Source organism: Pleurodeles waltl, chromosome 3_1 (assembly GCF_031143425.1).
Source record: "Pleurodeles waltl isolate 20211129_DDA chromosome 3_1, aPleWal1.hap1.20221129, whole genome shotgun sequence".
Classification (NCBI taxonomy): domain Eukaryota; kingdom Metazoa; phylum Chordata; class Amphibia; order Caudata; family Salamandridae; genus Pleurodeles; species Pleurodeles waltl.
Window position 1 is genome coordinate 1,399,829,667 of NC_090440.1, and position 14,123 is coordinate 1,399,843,789.

The following is a 14,123-nucleotide window of genomic DNA, read 5'->3' on the forward strand; positions in this document are numbered from 1 at the left end:
CCCCGCTGGGACAGAGAGGACCGCCAGCAGCTGAGTCACTGCAAAGTAGCCCGCCGCCTCAAGCACCGCTGAACAGGGCACCGCCTCTACAAGCACAGCTGAACAGGGCACCGCCATCTCAAGCACCTCTGAACAGGGCACCGCCACTCCAAGCATCGCTGAACAGGGCACCGCCGCTCCAAGCACCGCTTAACAGGGCACCGCCGTCTCAAGCACCGCTGAACAGGGCACCGCCGTCTCAAGCACCGCTGTCCCATGAGCGCCAACGGCACTGACGCTACTGAGTCCATCACGGGCAGAATGAAGCACTCTGGGCAAAAAGCCCCCTCCAGAACCAGTGGAGAGATCCATCCACTACCTCTGTCCTTAGCAGGATGAAGCACTCTGGGCACAAAGCCCCCTCCAGAACCAGTGGAGAGATCCATCCACTACCTCTGTCCTTAGCAGGATGAAGCACTCTGGGCACAAAGCCCCCTCCAGAATCAGTGGAGACTGTTATCCACTTGAGAGACTGTGGCTTTGCACTCCCCAGTATTGAACAGTGGGCAAACCAGCCACTGTAGAGACTTGAGAGACTGTGGCTTTGCACTCCCCAGGATTGAACAGTGGGCAACCCACCCACTGGAAAGACTTGAGTGACTGTGGCTTTTCACTCCCCAGGATATGGCAGTGGGCAACCCACCCACTGTAGAGACCTGAGAGACTGTGGCTTTGCACTCCCCAGGATATGGCAGTGGGCAACCCACCCACTGTAGAGACTTGAGAGACTGTGGCTTTGCACTCCCCAGGATGGAACAGTGGGTATGTGGCCCTCTTGTGGAATTGGCGTTGTGCACTTTCCCTCCCCCTGAGGTGCCTGTTTGCTTGCTCTCTGATGCCCCTGCAGTGTTCTCTCCGTCATGGTCGGGGATCTTGTGTGGGCCTCGCCCATACCGTGTGGGCCCAGTGTTCCACGGACTTAATTGGAGCACTACCTTGACTACTATGCTTGGTGTTAATGGTGTATATATATTTTTTTGCATACTTGCTATTAATATATTTCTATGGTTACACTAATTTCCTTTTGTCTTTGCATTCTTCCATGGGGGTTGGGGGTGTAACTATCATGTATAAATAAACATGTATTCATGTTGGTGTTGTAGTGGGTGAGGGTGGGGGTATTGCATGTGTGTGTCCCTGTTTTTTGCCTCCCCCCTCCCCTGTGTCATAGGTGCAGTACTCACTGTGGTCTTCGCCGCCGGCGTTCGTGCTCCTGGTAGAGGAACAGGAAGAATATCGCAGGGAGAATTTGGAGTTCCGGCTCCATGGTGTCCTAGTTCCTCATGGGGTGTGTAGAGGTGAGCGTTTTCCCTTCAGAATCCTGTTTCCGCCGTGTTTTTATCCACGGTGAATCCGCCCCGGAAAAGGTGTCGGATTGGTAGGTTGTGATACTGTGGGCGGTACTTTGTCTTCCACCTGTCTATTGGCGGTGACCGCCACGCTGTTTGTTTGTACCGCCGTGGTGGTCGGAGTGTTAAAGTGGCTGTCTTTGTTGGCGGTTTCCACCACGGTCTTAATTGCTAATTTTTTACCGCCGGCCTGTTGGCAGTCTTACTGCCGCTTTAACACCGACCGCCAGGGTTGTAATGACCACCTAAGTTTTACACTAATTATTAATGATTGGATTATTGGATTTTTGATGAAATCCTCGTAGGCCTTAAGTTAGCATAGTTATTTTTCCTTTCTTGCACTGTGCTGACTCGCAAAAGGACATGACCCTTTGTTTTCTTCAAACTAGAAGCTGAATGTAACCATAGTAGATCCGTTCCCATGAAATCCACATTGCTTGTTGAAAATATTAGACAAAATGAAACAGTGTAGATTAATGTAATGTACAAGGTCGTTCAAACAGCTACTGACCAAAAGATGTGCAAAGAATTACAAAAGGAGGAAATCATACCGGACGTGCTACCTCTGAAGACGTTGATCATGTGGACCAATAAAAAGCTTGTAAAATAAAATGGGGTGAAAGATTAATGACATAATCCATCTTCCAACTGGGTAAAGATAGTGGGATATAACCAATGACCAATAGAATTTTAGGGGAATGTACAACGAAAAAGGGATAAAAAACCATGACACGGGGAGCCTTTTAGAATTAGGTAGGGAATGCTATTGATTTTATCCAGAAACTGTGTCACTCTGTTTGGTGACTTACTTTGGTTTTACTTAAACCATCCTTTTCCTTAGATTGCCCATTTATACTTTACCTCCTTATGAGGGAAGTGCCCCTTTTTGCCCCGGAGCTGAGTTCTGACTGATGGTGATTTGACTGGTGTCCTGAAGACGAAGACTGAACCTGTGCACTGACCTAAACCTTGGAGGGTAACTATAACAATGAAAATGTAATTTGTATATTTGCTTTTCCTTTCTAGGTACCAACTGCTTACTTTTGACAGAGACCATAGCTAGATGTTTTCCAAATTGGTGTTCTAAATTGTTTTGCATGAAGCCCAACATGCCAATGCTAATTAGTGGTTACGACAGGTGTTCACTAAATTGACACAAATAGACAAACAACTGAATCTATGTTTTGTTGAACTGACGCGTTATTGACACTCTGCTAAATTGATATATGTTTACGCCGTGTTATGTTTTGATGTTTGTGATTCTCGCCTTAATGAAATTTGATCAAAGTTGCCATATCGTGACTATGGTATTATGTTTCTTGCTTTTGAGATTAACACATCTGCTTTTACAATTGTAACTAATAGGGAATAAAACTCATAAAATTCTATTAAACTGGTGTAGTAATTCATGCCTGCAAGGTCCTGGTAGTGTTTTGAATTGATTAGTGACTTTGACTAAAGTGAAATGTATTGTTGTGTTAAATATTAATGACATTATTGACGTATTGATTGACATATTGATTAGCTATCTCGTCCTAAGGTATCTCTCAACCGGGTCGAAAGATTAATTGGCTGTAAACCAGTCCTGATGGGTAATAAATTATCATAAAGGGACGCGTTAGCAGTTCTGGTAGCAGAGCAGCGGTTTGGCCCTTTGGGGCCCTAGGACGGAGAATTATTGTTTAAATTGTTTTTCTGAGATAATGCAAATTGGAGGTATGATGCGTTTCTAAATTCACCATGACTTTCCTGGGATCTCGGAGCCTGCCTAAGTGAGTTGGGGATGTTCTCGGCGTTTTAGCATGTGTGGTGTAGGATTTGCGCTTGCTCAGCTTATGCATTTTGCAGGTGGTTTTTGAAGTTTGTGTGTGTTTAGGCCAGGTAATGTTGTTTTAGAAGGAGTAGGCGTACTCCGCAGTATGAGAGTAGGGAAGCCGGCGTACTTCATATGAGTGTGGCGCTTTGTGCTCCAAAATTATCCACGTGGTTGGTTGTTAATGTACGGACCCGTTGTGGTCTAAGACTCACGAGTATATTGATAAAGTGTAGGAGACACTTGGGTTTATGTTGTAATTTGTGCGGTTTAATAGGTCAATCGGGCGTGGTTGACAAGTCGAGTTTGAGTCTAAATGTGTGAATGAAACCTTTGATGGAGATTTAGCAAGTTCTAAAGTGCACTAGAACGACCCATTGACAAGTCGAGAGTAGGATTTGCGGGTCGAAGTCTGCTTGCGGGTGGGGGAACTGAGAAGGAGAGAGTAGCGGCGAGGCTTCAAGTGAAATCTCTGTAAAGTTCTGAAGCAAATGTGTACCCTTCCTATAGTAAACCGGCAAATTTGAGTTGTTGTTGTTGTTGTTAAAGGTGCTCACAGTAGTTTTGCATTAGTTTGGTGTGAATCTAGTGAGGGGGGACGATCCCCAAGACTTTGTCAGCTGCAGTGTGTGAGTGTGACGTCAGTGGTGCCGCGCTGAGATAGGTCAGTTGACGAGAGGGGTCGCGCACGGATTGGCTTCAGTCCGTGAGAGGCAATAGGTTGAGAAAGGTAGGTGAAGAGTGTCCTGGGAATAAAAGTCACTTTCTGATTAAATACAAACAAAAGAAAAGACGTAAAAATGAATTTTATCAAAGCTTTTAGGAGCTCTCTGAAAGGAGACGCATACATTATGGCGAGTGAAGGGGAGCCTACACCGCCTGAGGGTAGTCCAGCTTATATAGTCATGGAGGAAAAGGGTGTTGCACCTTGCTTATGGATGAAACAGTGGCGCAAACTGACAGAAAAAGAGGGATGTTTGGCGTTTCCGGAGCATGGAACGTTCAATATGAGAATTTTAGAGAATTTAAGTTGGATGTTAAGTGTACAAAAGCCACCTCCAAGGCAAGCTAAGTACGATGCTTTAGCAGTCTGGGATTTAATGGCTATTAAACAGAGACAACAGAAATTCGAGAGGAGAATGAAAAGGGCAGAAAATACTTTAGCTGAGGCTAGATGGGACAATGAGAGCAAAATGTGGAGACAGGGAATAGTTGACGGACTCAAATTGTTTCCAGCAATAGCACAGGGCGATGGGACGCAGGGGAAGAAAGCCACCTGTAAGACAGACAAGAACTCTAATAAGCCTAAAGAGACTAAGAGGTCTTGGATAGAGGAAGATGACTCAGACGATGAAGAGTTTCTTAATCAGTTATTGCATGATCGCCCGCCACCTTATGCAGTAGATGAAAATGTCCCGATCACCAGTGCAGGTCCTGGGGACCAGACGCAGGAGAAGGGAGTTACTGATACAGTACAGACTAGTGATATGGGTTTGATACAGAATGGTGTCAGTGTACCGACTGCGCCAGACATGCAGATACAGTTGCAACCTCCACCGCAGATACAGAGAATCTATCCAGACGTCCCAGTACTAGAGACTACTACAAATCTGATAGTGCCGCCTGACCCGATATATACAAAATCAAGGTTAGTGCAGATTGAGCCAACTCCACAATTGCTGCCCCAGCCGCAGCAACAGTTGATACCAGGGTATAGCCCAGCAGCAGGACCTCCATTAGTACCTGCCCCAGCCTCAGTGAGTCATGCTCTGGGAGTTACTGCTCCGCTGGGTTTGGGACCAGGTCAGACACCAGCTGCCATATCATTACCAATTACTGTCGGTCCACCGGTGCCATTGTATGTACCAGGTAAGCCTGGTATGTGTGATCAGGGAGTAATGACCCAAGATGCAATAAGAGGAGGGTCCATAGGAACTCCCCAGTTAATGGCCCCGGGAGAGCAAGCAGTTGAAAGACCAAGGTCTTTGTTAGACCTTAGTCCAGTTGAAACACCTTTGGAGGCAATGAGACAGGCAGGGCTAGGTGTACTAACCCCACAGACAATGAGTACGAATGCTTCACAGTCGCCAATGATGCATGCAGGGAATATTTTGTTGCAAGGTTTTACGGTGCAACAATTGAACGAGTGGTTAGAAAAAACTCACTCTTCACAAAAGACTGCAGTAACTGCAGAGAAGCCAGAAAGGTCAGAAAAAGATGAGTACCTGAACTTTGTGAGACTGGGTGTGGAAGCTGCTGAACTAGTAGAAGGGACATTAGGGGTAAACAGATTAGAATCGTACACAGAAGCAGAGTTAAGGTATCTGTGCCCCAAGATTACTAAAGAAGTGGGCAAGGTGCATCAGAGGTTGGCGAACCTGGCAGACAAATACAATATTGACATTGAGAATACTAAACATTTGAAAATAAGTTACAAACTAGACTTCGACTCTAAAGATTTTGATCACATGAGGTCGGCTGGAATAAGGGCGCACCTTAAAGAAATACTGCAAAGTGCTCAGATCTGGGGAGCCCTAGAAAAGTGGGAAGGCAGATGGGCAAAGAAAAGAGATAAGGAAAAAGGCGACAGTCCGGGATCAAGTCCGACTAAAGCCTCACCAGACACTGGGACAGTAAAGATACTCCCAATGAGAGAAACAGCAGGAGGGGTTCTGGTTCATGTACCATGGTCTAGGGGAGACATTTTGTCATTTACAAATGATTATCCCAGGTTAAGGGAGAATGGTATCAGCAGACGGATAGGTTTGTGAAACGTGCAAAATGTCTCTGGGAAGATTTGAATACCTTGTTTGAGATCATTGTTCCGCCCGACTTATGGCTTGAGTGCAAGAGAGGTGTAGACTGGACGACACAGGAGCCGGCAAGAGATAAGGCGACCGGAGCACCTTCTGAGGAGGTGATGAAGTACTACCATAAAGTGATTGAGGTTTTAAAGCAAAAGGTGTAGCCGAAGGTGACAGATTGGCAGAAAATCGACCAGACCTCACAGGAGGTTAAAGAATCAATCCATGCTTACTATGAGAGGTTATTGAAAGCGTTCAAGCATTACAGTGGCACTGAGACTATTGAGCCGAAAGACATGAACCATCTTGTGTTTAGATTTGTTGAAGGGCTGAGACCAGAGGTTAGCCAGATGATTAAGAATCATTTGATCTTTTGCCAAGCGAAGCCGAATGATGAGGTATTACAGTATGTGAAATACTGTAGTGACAAGATTGAGCTGAAGCAGAGAAAACTGAAGGAGAAAGTGATGGTGATGCAGATAAGGGCAGCGCAGGCAGATATGCAAGGGAATGGAATCCAGCAGATGGTACAGCAACAACCACAAGGGAATGGTGTGTTTCAGGCGCAACCGAGAGGTCGAGGTTTTGTGAATCGCGGTCCAGAGTTGAACACTGTTGTAGTCCAAAATGATGGACAGGGGATGCAAACGATGTCACCATGTCATGCGTGTGGGGGCGTGGGGCATTGGAAGCGGGAATGCCCAAATGTGGTGCATGATGGTGTTGTTCAACAAAGCACTGATGTCGGTACATTTCAAAACGTGAGAGGTCCAAAAATGAGAGGTCAAAATCAGAACTTCCAGAATAACATGGTTCAGATACAGGGGCTACAGCCCATGCAGCAAATACAAATGCTGCATGTTCAACCAGCACAAATGCAGCAAGTTCAACAGCAGGTTTCCACGGTACCTAGACAGCAAATGCAATTACCATTAGCTCCAATGGGACAGCAACAGGTGATGCTTCATCAGCAGGTCACAGGTCAAGTAGTGAGCCAAAATATTACAGTACAGCAATTTCCATTGCGTGGTGAAGATGGAATGAATGATGAATGGTCGGATGACAGTTCAGACAGTAAAGAGTGCAGGCTTGCAGCGTCCTTAGAAGTGGACCAGAGGGGACCCTATGTAGAGGGAAAGGTGATGGGTCACAAGGTTTCCTTCTTGGTTGACACCAGAGCTACACGCTCTACAGTCAGAAGTGCAGAGGTTCCGAAACTGCCACTTTCAGGGCGTACCATAAGAGTGGTAGGAGTAGCAAACCAGTATTTGACAAATCCGATCACAGATCCAGTGCAAGTTGAGATTGGCAACTTTCAGGGACTGCATAAGTTTGTAGTCTGCGATTCAAGTCCTGTGTCCCTACTGGGAAGAGACTTATTATGCAAGACGAAATGTTTGATTACCTGTTCCAACAATGGAATTGAGGTGCAGACAAACAGTGATGATGAAGGGGATGACAGTCATTTCTCAGAATTAGAGACGGAGACCGCAACTGAAGATTACCCTTTGATAACCTTATTCCCAATGCTTACAGTGACTGACTTGCCACCTGAGTTACAAGGGAAAGTGACAGAGAAAGTGTGGGATATAACAGGAAAGGAAGTGGGACTGATAAAAGGAGTGGAACTTGTTAAAGTACAAGTGAAGCCAAATGTAGTGTTTCCCCAGGTGCCACAGTAACACATGGCACAAGATGTCCTTATCCAGGTGTCGCAAATAATTGCGGATTTTGTAAAGCAAGGAGTTTTGAAAGAGGTATTGAGCAGCCCATGTAATTCACCGATAATGGGTCTGAAAAAGCCTTGTGGGAAGGTTCAAATTGTGCAGGATTTAAGGAACATAAACAAGATTGTGGTAAAGTGTTGCCCCATAGTACCGAACCCAGCAGTGATTATGTTTCAGGTTCCGTGTGATGCCGAATGGTTCACCGTTGTAGACTTATCAGAAGCTTTCTTTTCGGTGCCTCTTCATGAGGACAGACAATTTCTCTTCAGTTTCAAATTCCTGGACAAGGTGTACAGTTGGTACAGAATTCCTCAAGGGTTTTCTGAGTCACCGTCCATCTTTAATCAGTTATTGAAGAAGGACTTGGAGTCATTAGAACTGCCTTTCAGTTCGACTCTGGTGCAATATATTGATGACTTACTGATTGCGTCCAGAACAAAAGATGACTGCAGATAGGACACAATTGCCTTACTGAACCATTTGGGAAAGAACGGACATAAAGGGGGTCATTACAACATTGGCGGTAAAAGGCGCTTACCGCCGTGCAGAAGCCCGCCAATAGACCGCCGCGGCAGCGGAATTCCACCACAGCTATTATGACCCACAGCACGGAATACGCTGAAATTCAGACACCCACACAAGTCCGCCACAACAAAGGTCAGTGATAAACTGGCGAAAACCCAATTCCTCCACCGTCACGCCAACAGAAACACTCCCATGCTATCACGACTCACGAATCCACGCGGCGGTCTTTCAACCGCGGTATTCCATTGGCGGTACACACCGCTGCGCTCAAAATACACACACATCTCCAAAACACCGCCACATTGGACAATTCCAAATCCACACACCTGATACACATACAACCACCACTCCCACACACCCAACACAATATAAAACACACACCTACATCACCCACAAACCCCTACGACCAAAAACTATAGACGAAGGCGACAGACAGAGACCACAGCAATAGACAACCCCACCACACAGAGGCACACAACACCATCACCCATACAACATCCACGCTCAAAACACCCCACACCACCACACATCACCACACTCATCAACACATACACCACCCCACACATGACCTACACCACCCCATGTCATGCCAAAGACAACCTAGGTTTTCGGAGGAGGAGCTCAGGGTCATGGAGGAGGAAATCATAGGGGTAGAGCCACAGCTATTTGGAGCACAGGTGCAGCACACCTCCATAGCCAGGAAGATGGAGCTATGGCGAAGAATCGTCGACAGGCTCAACGCTGTGGGACAGCATCCAAGAAATCGGGAGGCCATCAGGAAGAGGTGGAACGCCCTATGGGGGAAGGTGCGTTCAGTGGTCTGCAGGCACAACATCGCGATTCAGCGGACTGGCGTCGGACCCCCACCTCCTCCCCCACAACTAACAGCATGGGAGGAGTAGGTCTTGACCATCATGCATCCAGAGGGCCTCGGAGGAGTTGGTGGAGGAATGGACACTGGTAAGTCAAATCTTAATTATCATATCCCCCACCACACCTGCATGCTATCACACACCCCCACCCTCACCCCCTCCCCTATCACTCCAACTCCTCACTAATGTACTAATAACACAAACCACACATCCCAACACCAAGCCCTCCATGACACAACTAAGCATGAACACCCATCACTAAAGCATGCCCACTGCACATACCCAAAACACCTCCCTCAACCATCATCACACAAGCCACCACACAGGAATGCTAGCACTGGGGTACACGCTCACCCACCCATTGCACACCATGACACACACACATGAAATAATCATGCTCTTATACCCCTGCAGGACCACTACATAACATCACCACACAGGAGGGTCCAGACATCTCCACTCCACCCACAGAAGAGGCCCACAGTGATGACAGCAGCTCTGGCCAACTGGATCCAGATGACCAGCCCGGACCATCGTGGGCCTCGGGACAGTCGGTTCCCCTTGCACAGGCACAGCCCAACACTGACCTTCCCCCCACTGGTAATACCAGCACAGCACCCACCCAGCGGGCCCATACCTCCGTCCCCAGGACACGTCAATCAGCTGTGTGTCCACCACTACAGGGAACCCAGGATAACCCACCACCCCAACAACAACAGGGACCTGGGGGCAGTGGTAGTGGGCACACGGTCCAGGGGACGGAGGCACAGGAACACAGGGGAAATGGGAGGGCTGCTGTGCGACAGGGGGCGGACAGGCCAAGGGAACCCACTCTCCACGAGGCCCTCTCCTCCATCATGGGAGCATACCACCACTCCCAGGAGACGATAGCTACGGTCCTGGCCAAGTTTCAGGAGACCCAGCCCCTGCAGGACGAACAGTATTTGGGGTTCAGGGAGGAGCTCAGAACCATCAGCTCCACCCTGGGCACCATCGTAGGGGTGCTGAAGGACATACGAAAGACCATGAGGTACACCGTGGCACTCCAAGGGGCCCCAGACACTAGCTTGGACGATGAACTGCCCACCACCTCCGCCGGCGCTAGTGGACAGGACGCCCCGCCACAGGACCACCACACCAGCACCCCACCCCCTGCAGACGGAGAACCACCCCGCAAGCGGTCCCTGAGATCCAGGAACAGGACAGAGCAAGATGGAAAGACCCCCTCCAGGAAATGAGACCACCCTGATTGTTATCCCACTGTCCCACTTTGTTACCCTGTCCAGATTGGAACGGCCCCAGCTCCACTTCCTATGCCCATATGGGCAGTGCACCTGTGAGACTAATAGACTGGACTCTGCCATGGACATTCCTCCACCATCACCCATCACCATTTTGCCACCCCCTCCAATAATTAGCACTTCAATAAACACCCTTGAACCACAAAACAATCTGGAGTCAGTCTGTGATTTTGAAAATGTGTATTAGCAATGACAGTGACAAAATGCGTTTTAAAATGTAATGCCAACATACCTATGTCACACATCACAAGTCCATGAAGGATGCAAGCAGATGACACACGTTGGTAACCACACCTGTGAAACCGTAATGGAAAGGTACAACTCAGTGACCAAATAGTGCTATGGAATGACAGACATGATAGAGGTTGAAGTGTGAAGGTGAATGTAATGGTAAAAAAGAAATGTTCTCACCTGTGTGTCACTGGAAATATTGCTGTATGACTGACTCCCTGTTGTCTATGTCTTCTTCCTCAGCTTCCTCCTCATCACTGTCCACAGGCTCCACAGCTGCCACAACACCGCCATCTGGGCCATCCTCCTGCAGAAAAGGCACCTGGCGTCGCAAAGCAAGATTGTGAAGCATCGAGCAGGCGATGATGATCTGGCACACCTTCCTTGGTGAGTAGAATAGGGAACCACCTGTCATATGGAGGCACCTGAACCTGGCCTTCAGGAGGCCGAAGGTGCGTTCGATCACCCTCCTAGTCCACCCATGGGCCTCATTTTAGCGTTCCTCTGCCCTGGTCCTGGGATTCCTCACTGGGGTCAGTAGTCATGACAGGCTGGGATAACCAGAGTCCCCTAATAGCCACACACGGTGCCTCTGGAGTTGACCCATCACATACGGGATGCTGCTATTCTGCAGGATGTAGGTGTTATGCACTGAGCCAGGGAACATAGCATTTACCTGCGAGATGTACTGGTCTGCCAAACATACCATCTGTACATTCATCGAATGATAACTCTTCCGGTTCCTGTACACCTGTTCACTCCTCCGTGGGGGTACCAGAGCTACATGGGTGACATCAATGGCACCTATGATGTTGGGGATATGTCCCAGGGCATAGAAGTCACCTTTCACTGTAGCCAAATCCTCCACCTGAGGGAAAACGATGTAGCTCCTTTACGTGTTTCAGCAGGGCAGACAACACTCTGGACAACACGTTGGAAAACATAGGCTCGGACATCCCTGATGCCATGGCCCCAGTTGTTTGAAATGATCCACTTGCAAGGAAATGGAGCACTGATAGCACCTGCACTTCAGGGGGTATTCCTGTGGGATGGCGGATTGGTGAGATCAGGTCTGGCTCCAAATGGGTACACAGTTCCTGGATTGTGGCACGGTCAAACCTGTAGGTGATGATCAAATGTCGCTCCTTCATTGTTAACAAGTCCACCAGCGGTCGGTACACCGGAGGATTCGACCATCTCCTCAAATGTCCCAGCTGACGGTGCCTAAGAAGGACAACAGCGACCACAGAGTCAACAAATTCCCAGGTATGTACCCACAGCTACACAGAACACAACACCAAATACAAAACTCTTCCTGTATGTGTGTAGGCCTAGGTATGTGTGATGCAGTAGTAAATGAAGCCATGTGGGCCCCTGAAATGGCGGCTGCCTGACCTCTAAAGTGGGACAATGGGATGTGAGGTATCTGTGCTGGCGTTGTACACCGTCGCGGTAGGCGGTCGTAGACCGCGGCGCAATGCTGCATTGGTTAACATTGGACCCTATGGGTCCCAGGAGCCAATGATGAAGTGCGCCGGCGGTGATGATACGCACCGCCGTGGACGTCACCGCCGCGGACGTTACCGCCATTTTCTATCTGTTCAATCACTCGATACCTGATCTTCGACAGGAGAGGACCTACACTGCAAGTGCTGCTGTGACCTCGGTCTGGAAGAGACAATGGCTGCTGCGTCTGGGGAAAGGGCCCCTGCCTTCACTGCTCAGGAGTTGGAGAAGCTAGTCGACAGGGTCCTGCCCAGTACACGCTACTCTACGGTCCTCCGGGGGCAGAGTTCTGCGTGCATGAAGGACTGTGAATGCATGTGCCACATGGCAAGGGTAGGGGTGGGGGCCACTCACTTTGACGGTGCAGTTGGTAATGAATTCTCTTCTTCCCCTGTACATGTCATGTAGGTCAGCGCCCACCAGAAGAAGGACATATGGCGTGCCATCGCCAAGGACGTCCGGACCCTGGGGGTCCACCAGAGACGGGGCACCCACTGCCATAAAAGATGGGAGGACATTCGCCGCTGGAGCAAGAAGACGGCAGAGGCTCAGCTGGGGATGGCCTCCCAACGTGGGAGGGGTGCCTGTCGCACCATGACCCCCCTGATGTTCCGGATCCTGGGGGTGGCCTACCCTGAGTTAAATGGGTGCTTGAGGGCATCACAGCAGACACAAGGGGGTGAGTACACTCTCATTCTGCAGACTTTGCAAGCAGTGGAGGGGTCTGAGTGGGGGAGGAGGGCTGTGTGTTTCCCTAGGCCAGGGCGAGTTACGTAGGCTAGGCCCCTCCGTAATGCAGGCCATGTGGCACTCCACCCCACCTCTGTAGAGTGCCAAGTCCAGGTTTACATGCCCCTGTGTCATCTATGTGTGCAGATGTCCACCATAGCCATGTAGGACAGATCCCTGGAACTGTAGAGGCCAAGAGCACGGCGTAGAGCAGGGGGCTGCTGTGTCTGTATTGTCCGCCAACGGTAGCGGTAAGCCATGCACTCAACCTGTCTTTCTTCTGTCGTCGTCCCCCCCTTTTTGTGCTTTCCCTGTTCTTTTGTGCATCAGCATCATCAGGCGGAGGTACAGTGGCACCGGAGCACGAGGGAGCTGCATCCCACATGGCCATGGAGGGCCACACCACAGACTCTGAATACACCAGTGGGACGGAGGGAGAGGGGAGCTTCACGTCGGTCACCGGATCACCAAACAGCGACACGGACTCGTCCGCCGATGGGAGCTCCCTTGTGGTGGTGGCACCATCTGTGCCCCCCACTTCTACAGGTAGAGCCGCCAGCCCCCCTACCAGCACCGCCCTCCCAGCAGCCCCTCAGCCTTCGCTCCGTGCCCGCTCACCCAGGAGGGTGGGCATCATCTTCGCCCCAGGCACCTCAGCCCATGCCCCAGGCACCCCTGCTGCTGTTCTCAGTGAGGAGGCCATTGACCTCCTCAGGTCACTCACTGTTGGGCAGTCTACCACTGTGAATGCCATCCAGGGTGTAGAAAGGGAGTTGCAACACAGTAATGCATTCCTGGAGGGCATTCATTCTGGTCAGGCTGCCCTTCATTGAACTCTGCAATCTCTGGCCTCAGCACTGATGGCAGCCATTGTCCCTGTGTCTAGCCTCCCCCCCCCTCCAACTTCCTCCACCCAGACCCTGTCCCCTGTACCCCAGCCTATCCCAAGCACACCATCATACAAGCATGCACACACCTCAACACACAAAAGTAGCTCAGGCAAACATAAGCACCACACAACCCACAGGAACTCACACAAGCATCACCCACATACAGACACAGCAACATCCACTGCCTCCACTGTGTCCCCCTCCTCGTCGTCTCCCTCCTCCCTCCCAGTGTCGTCTACACTCTCACCTGCATGCACTACATCTACAGGCACTAGGACTCGCACCAGAACACCCTGCACCACAGCCTTCTCACCTGCACTCACCACCCCACTACCAT